The 12,351-nt window shown below is 41.1% G+C and overlaps 4 non-coding genes across 4 annotated transcripts; 3 read left to right on the forward strand and 1 right to left on the reverse strand.

Annotated features, from left to right (window-relative positions):
* Positions 1 to 5,233: 5,233 nt before the first annotated feature.
* trnak-cuu (transfer RNA lysine (anticodon CUU)) lies at positions 5,234 to 5,306 on the forward strand. Its single transcript has one exon. It is a non-coding gene; the product is annotated as a tRNA-Lys (tRNA).
* A 2,323-nt stretch (positions 5,307 to 7,629) lies between these two features.
* Positions 7,630 to 7,701, forward strand: trnaq-cug (transfer RNA glutamine (anticodon CUG)). Its single transcript has one exon. It is a non-coding gene; the product is annotated as a tRNA-Gln (tRNA).
* Positions 7,702 to 8,009: 308 nt separating this feature from the next.
* Positions 8,010 to 8,081, forward strand: trnaq-uug (transfer RNA glutamine (anticodon UUG)). The gene has a single exon. It is a non-coding gene; the product is annotated as a tRNA-Gln (tRNA).
* A 2,839-nt stretch (positions 8,082 to 10,920) lies between these two features.
* Positions 10,921 to 10,994, reverse strand: trnan-guu (transfer RNA asparagine (anticodon GUU)). Its single transcript has one exon. It is a non-coding gene; the product is annotated as a tRNA-Asn (tRNA).
* Positions 10,995 to 12,351: the final 1,357 nt, after the last annotated feature.

The raw sequence follows: 12,351 nt of genomic DNA on the forward strand, positions 1-12,351 counted from the left end.
TTATTATTAATATACCCTGTACCCATGCCGTAGGATTTTTATAATGTGGTTGTAGTAACTAGTACAAGTGACTAGTTAACTACTAAATAAATTTTTTTTTTTTTTTTACTTTTAATTCTTTATTACTGTGCCCATACTGTAGGGTTTGTTTCTGTAATTTAAGTGTAGTGGGTGGTACATGTCACTAGGTAACTACTGCATCGTTTATTATATTAAAATGATTGATTTTAGAATTGTTTACACTATATATTGTTACTGTACCCATACTGTAGGACTTTATACAGTTGTATTGAATGGTACATGCCACTGGGTAATAACTACACCTCGGCTTCATGCACTTTGTAGACGCTCCCTTAGCACTTCCTTAGCATTTCAACACAGATGAACCTCACATTTACAAAATAACAGAAAATAAACATGTACAGAAAAAACGTTTTAAACATATTTGATTGTAGTTTGTTCCTTGTTTACTGCAGAATCAGTTAATGCAGTTTCACTCATTTTTGGATGTTTATTAGCCGAGAACGAGCCGAAAGAAACTCGAATGTCAGGCGAATGTCCAAGACTTCCTGGTTTAGTTCGTGAGTGTTCTGTTCAAAACAAGTGTGTTTAAATCAAATCAACAATCTGAACTACATAAAGTAACAATACACAGTAATGTACAGAAGTGTGGAAATGTATAAACTCACCTGCGTTCATCAACTTCAATTATCAACAAAACTACAAACACAGACACGGAACAGATCCGCACTCGAACAGAACAGGATCAGATCAGTTTCACTTCTGCTGAACTAAAGGAGAGAGAGAGAGAGATATGGAACCTGGCCAGGGTCGCGGTGGGTCCTTCTTTACTTGTTAACTGAATGTAAATCAGGAACACATGCTGCACAATTATTTGAAGGTAATCAATTATCATTCAGTGTAGTTTTAAATAATACACACACATCTACTTTTTATGTCTCATCCTGCAACTGTTTCCCCAGCTAACAATTTTTGGTTCCCAGAACGTTCCGGGAACGTTAGTTTTTGGTTATTAGAACGTTCTGGGAACGGATCATTTTGGTTGCCCTTTGGTTCCTCAGGAAAGTTTTCTTTATGGAAATAGAACGTACCCATTTGGTTGTGCATTATAGTTGTGGGAACGTTCCCCTAACGTTCCCGTAACCTTAAAATTATTGAAACCTTAAGGGAACCTTGTACTAACCTTTAAATTATTGAAAACTTTAGACAACCTTGCAATAACACTCCGGTAACACCGGCAGACCGTGTCGGCTCTGACTCTTTTTGAATGACTGCCCAGAATCGGGCCAAATACACTGACCCAAATCCGGATGCCAGATCTCCGCCGACTCTCCCATAACTGGGCCGGAATAGCCCCCGAAACACTACGATACTATTTATTTACCGTTTTCTTCTCCTTTCACATCCTCATAGATAAAATAGTAGATTTATGATACAGATTAACTACAGATGCTACAGATTAACTACAGATTGTGCAGTAGAAAGTATTTTATTAAGATAATTGCAGCAAGTAGTATAATAATAATAATCAGGATATTATAAATAAGACCAATTACAAAAGTGAACCAAAATAACAGCTATATGAATACTATACATAGAAAATAACTATAATAATAATTATATCTTTTCATGGGACAACACTATAGACATGAAACTTGGATATAACTTAGAGTAGTCAGTGTACAGCTTGTATAGCAGTGTAGATTTACTGTCTTCTGAAAATAACTCAACACACAGCCATTAATGTCTAAATAGCTGGCAACATAAGTGAGTACACCCCACAGTGAACATGTCCAAATTGTGCCCAAATGTGTCGTTGTCCCTCCCTGGTGTCATGTGTCAAGGTCCCAGGTGTAAATGGGGAGCAGGGCTGTTAAATTTGGTGTTTTGGGTACAATTCTCTCATACTGGCCACTGGATATTCAACATGGCACCTCATGGCAAAGAACTCTCTGAGGATGTGAGAAATAGAATTGTTGCTCTCCACAAAGATGACCTGGGCTATAAAAAGATTGCTAACACCCTGAAACTGAGCTACAGCATGGTGGCCAAGGTCATACAGCGGTTTTCCAGGACAGGTTCCACTCGGAACAGGCTTCGCCAGGGTCGACCAAAGAAGTTGAGTCCACGTGTTCGGCGTCATATCCAGAGGTTGGCTTTAAAAAATAGACACATGAGTGCTGCCAGCATTGCTGCAGAGGTTGAAGACGTGGGAGGTCAGCCTGTCAGTGCTCAGACCATACGCCAGCAAACAGTTTGCTGAAGACAAGCAGTCCAAGAACATGGATTACTGAAATGCCCTGTGGTCTGACGAGACCAAGATAAACTTGTTTGGCTCAGATGGTGTCCAGCATGTGTGGCGGCACCCTGGTGAGAAGTACCAAGACAACTGTATCTTGCCTACAGTCAAGCATGGTGGTGGTAGCATCATGGTCTTGGGCTGCATGAGTGTTGCTGGCACTGGGGAGCTGCAGTTCATTGAGGGAAACATGAATTCCAACATGTACTGTGACATTCTGAAACAGAGCATGATCCCCTCCCTTCGAAAACTGGGCCTCATGGCAGTTTTCCAACAGGATAACGACCCCAAACACAACCTCCAAGATGACAACTGCCTTGCTGAGGAAGCTGAAGGTAAAGGTGATGGACTAAACCCAATTGAGCACCTGTGGCGCATCCTCAAGTGGAAGGTGGAGGAGTTCAAGGTGTCTAACATCCACCAGCTCCGTGATGTCATCATGGAGGAGTGGAAGAGGATTCCAGTAGCAACCTGTGCAGCTCTGGTGAATTCCATGCCCAGGAGGGTTAAGGCAGTGCTGGATAATAATGGTGGTCACACAAAATATTGACACTTTGGGCACAATTTGGACATGTTCACTGTGGGGTGTACTCACTTATGTTGCCAGCTATTTAGACATTAATGGCTGTGTGTTGAGTTATTTTCAGAAGACAGTAAATCTACACTGCTATACAAGTTGTACACTGACTACTCTAAGTTATATCCAAGTTTCATGTCTATAGTGTTGTCCCATGAAAAGATATAATAAAATATTTGCAGAAATGTGAGGGGTGTACTCACTTTTGTGATACACTGTATATATATAAACAATATAAAGAAGTAATGTTTGTTTGTTTATTAGGATTTTAACGACATGTTTTACACTTTGGTTACATTCATGACAGGAACGGTAGTTACTCATAACACAAGATTCATCAGATCAGTTCACAAGGTTATATCAAACACAGTCATGAACAATTTAGTGTCTCCAATTCACCTCACTTGCATGTCTTTGGACTGTGGGAGGAAACCGGAGCACCCAGATGAAACCTGCACGGACATGGGGAGAACATGCAAACAACACAGAAAGGACTCAGACCGCCCCACCTGGGGATCGGACCCAGAACCTTCTTGCTGGATCTTGTGACCTTGGCTGATGATCTACACCGGATGTTAGATGCTGCAGAATAGTGTTCATAGTTTTTACTCATGTATGAGAGGTGAATAAGCAAATGTGGCTCAGTGATGGTAGTGGACACTTGAATATCTACAAAAAATACACGGGACAACCTTTGGGTTATAAAACTATATATGATCAGCCATAACATTAAACCTCCTTGTATGTATACACTTTTTCTATCTGCTCCACTAACCATATAGTTTACTAACCATTTACTGAGTTTCCCTATGGGATTAATAAAGTTATCTATCTATAGGTGCACTTTGTAGCTCTACAGTTCCACTGTCGTCCATCAGTTACTCTGCATACTTTGTTACCCCCTTTTACCCTGTTCTTCAATAGTCAGGACCTCCACATGACCACCTCAGAGCAGGTATTATTTAGGTGGTGGATCATTCTCAGCACTGCAGTGACACTGACATGGTGGTGGTGTGTTAGTGTGTGTTGTGCTGGTATGAGTGGATCAGACACAGCATCGCTGCTGGAGTTTTCAAATACCGTGTCCACTCACTGTCCACTCTTATATTATACACACCTGCTTTGTTGGTCCACCTTGTGGATGTAGTCAGAGATGGTAGGTCGTCTGTTGCTTATTATTGTATTACTATTATTGTTGTTGTTCTTGTTCTTGTTGCTTATTGTAGCTTTTAAGTTAACGTTATCTACAGTATTCAATGAGCTTCAATTATTTAGCAGCTGTTGTCTAATGCTAGAAACTGTTAGCCTTTTAGCTAACGTTACCTGAAGTGTTTCAGTTCAGACTACCAGTTAACCTGAAACTCACTAGATAACATTACCTAACAGTTTCCATTTCCAAATTGTTCTCTATCTTAATCCAGAACTCATTAATAGACATTGTGCTTACATTTTACTAAGTAAAAAGTTGTTAAGATTAAACGTTTATTTACCTCACACGAACGAACGAGTCCTCTTTTTCAACGGCTCGCGTCGCACTGTTGCCATGGTGACGCTGTTCAACATGGGCCAGATGATTGTGCTAGCTGGGTTAACTTAGAAACCTTCCGGGAACGTTACTGGAACGTTACTTTATACACATAAGAAATAAAACCTTATACAAGCTTTAACTAACGTTCTCTGTTAGTTCTCATAAAACCATGAGAGAACGTTAGGTTTCATAGTTCCCGGAACGTTCCGGGAACAGCGCTGATTTTTTTAACGAAAATAGAACGTTCCCATAACGTTATGGGATGGTTCCCTAAAAATAACCATAGGGGAACCAAAATCTAACGTTACGGGAACGTTCTGTGTTAGCTGGGTCGTCCCTGGGTGGGCTCGAACTTCCGGTTAACAGCCGAACGCGCTAACCGATTGCGCCACAGAGACGCAGGCACAGCTGTTTCATTGGACGGTACACACGGGTCACATGACTTGCTAACTTTTACAGCAGGGCAATTAAGTTTGGCAAATAAAAATAATCACATGTGTCTGACCTGGACAGAACACATGATGGGTTATTTTAACTTGTTGGGTTGTGCAGTTTAACCATTGTGCTGAATTAAATACATTTAAGAAAATACAGCATTAAAGCGTAATCTCATTAAAATAGGCTACAATTTAACACTATAATATAATACAGCGACAGTAAGTCTGTGTCTGTTTCTGTTGTTTATTCTGAATTGTGTTTGTTTGTAAACTGTGAATTAGTTCTTAATCTGGTCGTGATGTTAGTGAATTAAACCTACATCTCTCTGATGGTCTGATCGATGAGCTGTCTGTTTTGACCTGCTGCTTAAGCCTGGCTAGCTCAGTCGGTAGAGCATGAGACTCTTAATCTCAGGGTCGTGGGTTCGAGCCCCACGTTGGGCGAGTGTCTTTATTTAACATCTACAGAAACCGAAAGGACGTTCTTCCACTTTGGACAGCCGGTCTCCGGTGACTTATCAGGTGGGTATTTGTGTTTGTAGGACTGTTGTTTACTGGATGTTTTCAGTTACTTATTTCCACTATTCTGTGGGACTACACATTGTTGTTGTGTCTCATATCCATTTGATTAACAGGCAGGTTGTGCAATAGAAGGCACTCGTCTGTGGGTGGGCTAGAACTACGAACCTTTCAGTTAACAGCCGAACGCGCTAACCAATTGTGCCACAGAAACACACGCACAGATGTTTCATTGGATGGTACACATGGGTCACATGACTTGCAAGCTTTTACAGAAGGACAGTTACGTTTGGCAAATTGAAATAATGGCATGTTTCTGACTTGAATGAGAGGGACATTAAAATGATCTTACACTTTTCAGAGACAACGTTTGAAGCCCAGGTCAATAGGACCTCCTAGTTAGAGAAGGTTCACTCGTTTGTTAGTTTAAGTCCAAGAGAGACAGTGGCCCGTACGGGGATCAAACCCACGACTTTGGCGTTATTAGCACCACACTCTAACCAACTGAGCTAAGCGGCCTGTGTCCAAGGGCAGGGCATATACCCACATACCCGATTCAACCCTTCAGTTATGGACCTCACAGAAACAATGGAGAGCTTTACTGTTGGTCTCAAGTTCGTCTTGGCTGTAGGAGAGGAGACTTAATGAATGAATTCAGTTTAAATATTAATTAAAAAAACTTGATGATTTACCAGGTCGTTTGTTACAGTTTCCTTTCCAGTCGCATCTCTACAAAAACCAAAACACTCAATCTGTAAAAGAAAGACACGTGCATGAATGTGATGAGGTTCTAAGATTTTCTAATGTTGCGCTCACTATTAAGAGTCAAGAAGTTTTAAGGTTTAAAAAAAAAAAAATCATTTAGGTTTTTTTTTCTGCTCTTAAACATAGTAGAGGGCCACTTAAGAACACACCAGGGTTAAGTAACTTGTCAAAGTGCATCTTTTAAAGGGACTATAACAAAGTACATACATAACACATAAAAAACAGTTTAACGTAGAAAGCACTTACTAGTTCATGTCAAAGAGGTTCATGTCAAAGTGTCTGAACTGAGATTCGTTGGCAAGTGGAGCAGTGAAATCCTCAATTTGTTTTGGATCATTTTTTCCAAGAGCATTTGTGATGGACCTGAGTAGGTCGAGCTTTTCATTATGTTGTTGTAGCAGCAGCTCTAATACAGTCAACATTTCTCTCTCCATTACTATTAGTACCAGTACCAGTATGGGGGTGTGTCAGTACCATTTTGAATTGTGTTTGTTTGTAAACTGTGAATTAGTTCTTAATCTGGTCGTTATGTTAGTGAATTAAACCTACATCTCTCTGATGGTCTGACTGATGAGCTCTCTGTTCTGACCTGCTGCTTAAGCCCGGCTAGCTCAGTCGGTAGAGCATGAGACTCTTAATCTCAGAGTCGTTAATTCGAGCCCCACGTTGGGTGAGTGTCTTCATTTAACATCTACTGAAACCAAAAGGACGTTCTTCCACTTTGGACAACCGGTGTCTGGTGACTTATCAGGTGGATATGTGTGCTTGTAGGACTGTTTACTGGATGTTTATCAGTTACTTAGTTCCACTATTCTGTGGGACTACAGAATGTAGTTGTTGTTTCTCATATCCGTTTGATCAACAGGCAGGTTGTGCAATAAAAGACACTCGTCTCTGGGTGGGCTCGAATCACCAACCTTTCGGTTAACAGCCGAACGCGTTAACCGATTGCGCCACAGAGACGCAGGCACAGCTGTTTCATTGGACGGTACACACGGGTCACATGACTTGCTAACTTTTACAGCAGGGCAATTAAGTTTGGCAAATTAAAATAATCACATGTGTCTGACCTGAATGAGAGGGGCATTAAAACGACCTCACACTTGTCAGAGAAAACGTTTGAAGCTCAAGTTAATAGTACCTGCTAGTTAGAGAAGGATCACTTGTTTGTTAGTTTAAGTCCTAAAGTGGGTTTACAGCGCCATCTACCGGCCAACTGAGTCCTGAACTTGGTGCAGTTTTCCAACAGTGGGACGTTTTGTTGTGATTTTGATACTTGGGTGGCAATGTTTAACTAAAATTACTTTTATTTTGTGTTTAAAACTTCTAAATTACCTCAGTTTGTTCAATTGATTTCAATCAATTATATCAGTCACGTAAGTTTAAATCACTTGAGATGTTAAAGTAAAGTCTGAAGTTGTGTAGTTTTGCTTTATTTACTTAGCAAATGGCGAATCATTACGTTTAGTTTTTGTGGTGTCAGGGTTCCATGGTGTAATGGTTAGCACTCTGGACTCTGAATCCAGTGATCCGAGTTCAAATCTCGGTGGGACCTTACTGCTTTTATTTGGGGCCCGGTGTGAGGTCCAATATTAAGAAACATTAGCAGTTTCAGGATGGTAGCATTCAGCACATGTGCAGTACAACAGAGAGTTTAGAGTCACCTTAAATGACATGTTAATTTCCATCCATTCATCCAGCTTGAATATCATAATAGCACTAGTAGTGTTATAGTGTTCCTCATGTGACTGCTCCATCCCAAAATATAATCGCAAATCATTGTTTACAGCGCCATCAAACAGCCAACTTGCTCTTAAATGACTAGTTATTAACTTTTGGGGCTTAAGTAAGACCTCACTGTGTGGTTCCATGGTGTAATGGTTAGCACTCTGGACTTTGAATCCAGTGATCTGAGTTCAAATCTCGGTGGAACCTGGTTTTATTTAGGTAAAAACACTGTTATCAATGCTGAGTAGAGAATAGTGTTCCACATATGACTGCCCTATGCCGAATTGTAACACCAAAAGCAGTGGCGGCTGGTGCTAAAAAATTTGAGGGGGGCGCAAACAAAACAACAAATTAAAAACAAAACAATAAAAAAACAAGCCTTTAAAAGTAGCACTATTTGAACATGAATTTTGCCCTCCTTTCCTTCTGTCTTGCAAATTTCTCAATGACATTATGGTTAAAGTCAGTAATCTCAGTCACTAGTCTCTTCTCCATTGACAACATGGCCAATGCATTCAGCCTGTCCTGGGTCATAGAGTTTCTCAGAAAGGTTTTAATTATTTTCAAGGTTGACAAGCACCTTTCAGCTTCTGCTGTGGTCATGGGTGTGGTGATGAGGATCTTCAGGAGAGTGACAGTCTCTGAAAATACTTCAAGATTATTTTCCATAAACATCTGGAATAGGCCCACAGCACCACAACAGGCTTTGAACTCTTCCCTGCTGTAGATAAGACTAAGCTCTGTCTTCAGCTTACCTTGATTGAGCACTGGATAGGCTTTTAAGGTGTTGCTCAGTGCATCTTCAGGAAATGCTGTCTTGTATTGTTTAAACTTGTCCCCCTGCAAGAGTGTGGCACTAACAAGGTGGTTTGTGAAGGAAAAGCGCTCACTGGTGTGTGATATCACAGACCTAGAGAAGGATAAACATGAAAATTATGAAGTGATCATAATTTATTTATTTCACATCTAAATAGTTATTTTTCTATCACTGTTGTAATTTAGTCATAGATCAAGTCATAGAAATGAGTTTGCTGCCATTTTCAAGACAAAATGTGTTAAAGCATTTTTGGAACAGAATTTTTGTGGAACAGGTTTATAGAAAATTCAGGAACCAAATGTTATAAGAATTTGTTTTATTCCATATTACCCATATATTGCAGTACAGCAAGAATAATAACATATATTGCTGACAAGCATTACACCAACATCCACTGATCATTCATGCATAGCATAGAAACAGCTCTAAACAAATCTAATCTAATTGGACTGTGACTTCCACAACTCACCTCTGCAGCAATCCTTTCATGGTCTTCTACACTGAGTGTCCGACGCTTCTTTACTGGCTGACCGCTACCTTCACTGCTTTGTCCAACCATGGAATGGAGAGAATTTCTGCAAAGGAAAAAAATTACAATAACAATAATAATAACAATAATACTAATAAACAAAGGAGGAAAATGCACAACTATTACCTGATCTTTTGAATGTCCTGCTATAACTGCTGAATGCTCTCCTTGATATAAACTGAATCTATGACCTTCTTCTGGAGTTTGGAATAGAGGAGGTCCACATGAGGCATGATATGGTGGAAAAGCTGCAGAAAGAACTTAAAATCCTGATCCTCCAGTAGCATGGCAAACGCACCTGCCTCTCTGACAGTAATGGGGTCAAAGTCACCAGAGTCTTGTATGCTTTCAAAACAGCGAATGAGGTCCTCTCTGTGTTCAAACACAGTATTGATGGTACGCCTGTGAAAGTTCCATCTGATGTTGCTGGATGCTGGTAGTCTGTGCGCCACAACGTTATCAAGAATACTTGTGCGCTTGGGTGATCTGGAAAAAAAGCTGGCAAATCCACCAAGGTTAGAAAAAAAAAATCTCACTTTGGTTATGTGAGAAGTAGCCTGCTGCATTATCAGATTGAGCTGATGTGCGTAGCAGTGGATGTAGTGTGCATTTGGGTAAATGTCTTGTATCTTCTTCTGAACACTTGCAGTGGCACCCCTCATCACGCTGGCTCCATCATATGCCTGGCAGATGAGCTTACCCTTTTGATCCTCAGGAAGGATAGTTGCAAGACGTTCTTTTAGGGCTGTAGCAATGGAATCAGCAGTGGCCGACTGCAAAGGGATGAACTCAAAAAATCTTTCCTGCACATTGTTTTTAGCATCAATATAGCATAGTACAAGAACAAGCTGGCACTGCGTGGCAATATCCATTGTCTCATCTGCCTGGATTGAAAGAAAATCGCTGCCCTGGGCTTCTTTGATTATATGTTCCTTCAGAACAGACAACATACAGTCCAGTAGCTCATTCTGCACAGTTTTTGAAGTTCCCTTAAACACAGTGGCATTCTCAGTGTGCTCTTTCAGCACTCCATCAAGAGAAGAAACAAAATCCACTAACCCTCGCATTTAGGGATGTGTTATGTGTTATTTTAGGACAGCCCATCTTATAAAACTTTTTTAAACTGTATAACCACTGAAGTTGGCATTAATTGTAAATTCTAGAGACCAGCCTTCTATTCATCACTAACAAACACCAAACAACATCATACTGCAAATCTCATAACTCAACACAAGTCAAGGTAGTAGTTTAAAAGTGACAGTAAGTCTGTGTCTGTTTCTGTTACTTACTCTGAATTGTGTTTGTTTGTAAACCGTGAATTAGTTCTTAATCTGGTCGTGATGTTAGTGAATTAAACCTACATCTCTCTGATGGTCTGACCGATGAGCTGTCTGTTCTAACATGCTGCTTAAGCCAGGCTAGCTCAGTCGGTAGAGCATAAGACTCTTAATCTCAGGGTCGTGGGCTCGAGCCCCACGTTGGGCGAGTGTCTTCATTTAACATCTACGGAAACCAAAAGGACGTTCTTCCACTTTGGACAGCCGGTCTCCAGTGACTTATCAGGTGGATGTTTGTGCTTGTAGGACTGTTGTTTACTGGATGTTTTCAGTTAATTATTTCCACTATTCTGTGGAGCTACACATTGTTGTTGTGTCTCATTTCCGTTTCATCAACAGGCAGGTTGTGCAATAAAAGGCACTCGTCCCTGGGTGGGCTCGAACCACCAACCTTTCGGTTAACAGCCGAACGCGCTAACCTATTGCGCCACAGAGACACACGCAGAGATGTTTCATTGGACAGTACACATGAGTCACATGACTTGCTAACTTTTACAGAAGGGCAATTAAGTTTGGTAAATTGAAATAATGGCATGTTTCTGACCTGAATGAGAGGGGCAGTAAAAAGATCTCACACTTGTCAGAGACAACGTTTGAAGCCCAGGTTAATAGGACCTGGTAGTTAGAGAAGGCTCACTTGTTTGTTAGTTTAAGTCCAAAAGTGGGGGTGACCCATACGGGGATCGAACCCACGACCTTGGCATTATTAGCACCATGCTCTAACCAACTGAGCTAACCAGCCAGTTCGTCTACACTCTTTATCTACACTCTTTAGATCTTTGTACATAATTCTACACTAACTCCATTCAAGCAGTTGCATGGCAGCACAAAAACCATTTGAGATTCTGCACACTTTCAGTGAAGATCTGCAGAAATGAGCGGCTCCTAAACTGAATTTGGTTGTTATTGCACCAGAAATGCAGCAGTTTCGTGTTATTTTAATGATCCGAGATCTCCGTCCTATTTGAGACTATGCATTAATGCAGTAGGTCAGTATGCTCTCCACAGAGCAGTGGTAGAATGCCACCAAAAGCTCCATGTTCAGGTTGCTTTTCCTGAGTGTTTTCAGGTGGTGTTTGTGGTCCAGGTGAGGTCCTCTATGATGTGGCTTCCCCGAAACTTAAAGCTGGAGACTCTTTCCACTTCTTCTCCTTTGATGTTTAAGGGAGTGAGGTTCTCATGGACATGCTGAAGATTTCACTGGTGGGCACAGTCTCTGAGTTCTCTTCCTGGGATCCCATCAGGCCCTGCAGCCTTTCTGACATTCACAGATCTAAGGGTTCGTCTGTACAGTAAGGGAGTGCTCACTGGTAGCTGGTGTGGTTACAGCAGCTGGATCCATCCCTTGTGCCTCAAAGCGGGCAAAGAAATTATTTAGATCCTCTGCCAGCGAGACGCTGTTAGCTGTTTGAAGATCTTTGCTCTGCTCTGTATCCTCTAGTGATGTTGGAATAGACACAGCACCAGGTATTATATAGAAGCACACGCCCTCTCTGTGACTCTTACCGGAGTCTTTGTTTCTGTCTCTCTGGTGGATTGAGCAGCCTACTAATTCAATAGCTGCATCTGGCACATCTGGATTAAGCTAAGATTTTGTGATTATCATCATACACGTTTTCTGTATAGAAGTTGGCGATGTTAAACTTAGTCTCAGTTCATCCATCGTTTGAAAGCGACCTGAGGTTCGTGACAAACAGACTTGTTAGTGGTAGTTTGTAAGGGGCTCTTTAGCCTTGCTAAGATACCGGACCGGCATCTTCGTTTTTGTCGTCTCTTCGTCCGCCGTCTTCGTCA

Source organism: Trichomycterus rosablanca, chromosome 14, assembly GCF_030014385.1.
Source record: "Trichomycterus rosablanca isolate fTriRos1 chromosome 14, fTriRos1.hap1, whole genome shotgun sequence".
In the NCBI taxonomy this organism is placed as follows: domain Eukaryota; kingdom Metazoa; phylum Chordata; class Actinopteri; order Siluriformes; family Trichomycteridae; genus Trichomycterus; species Trichomycterus rosablanca.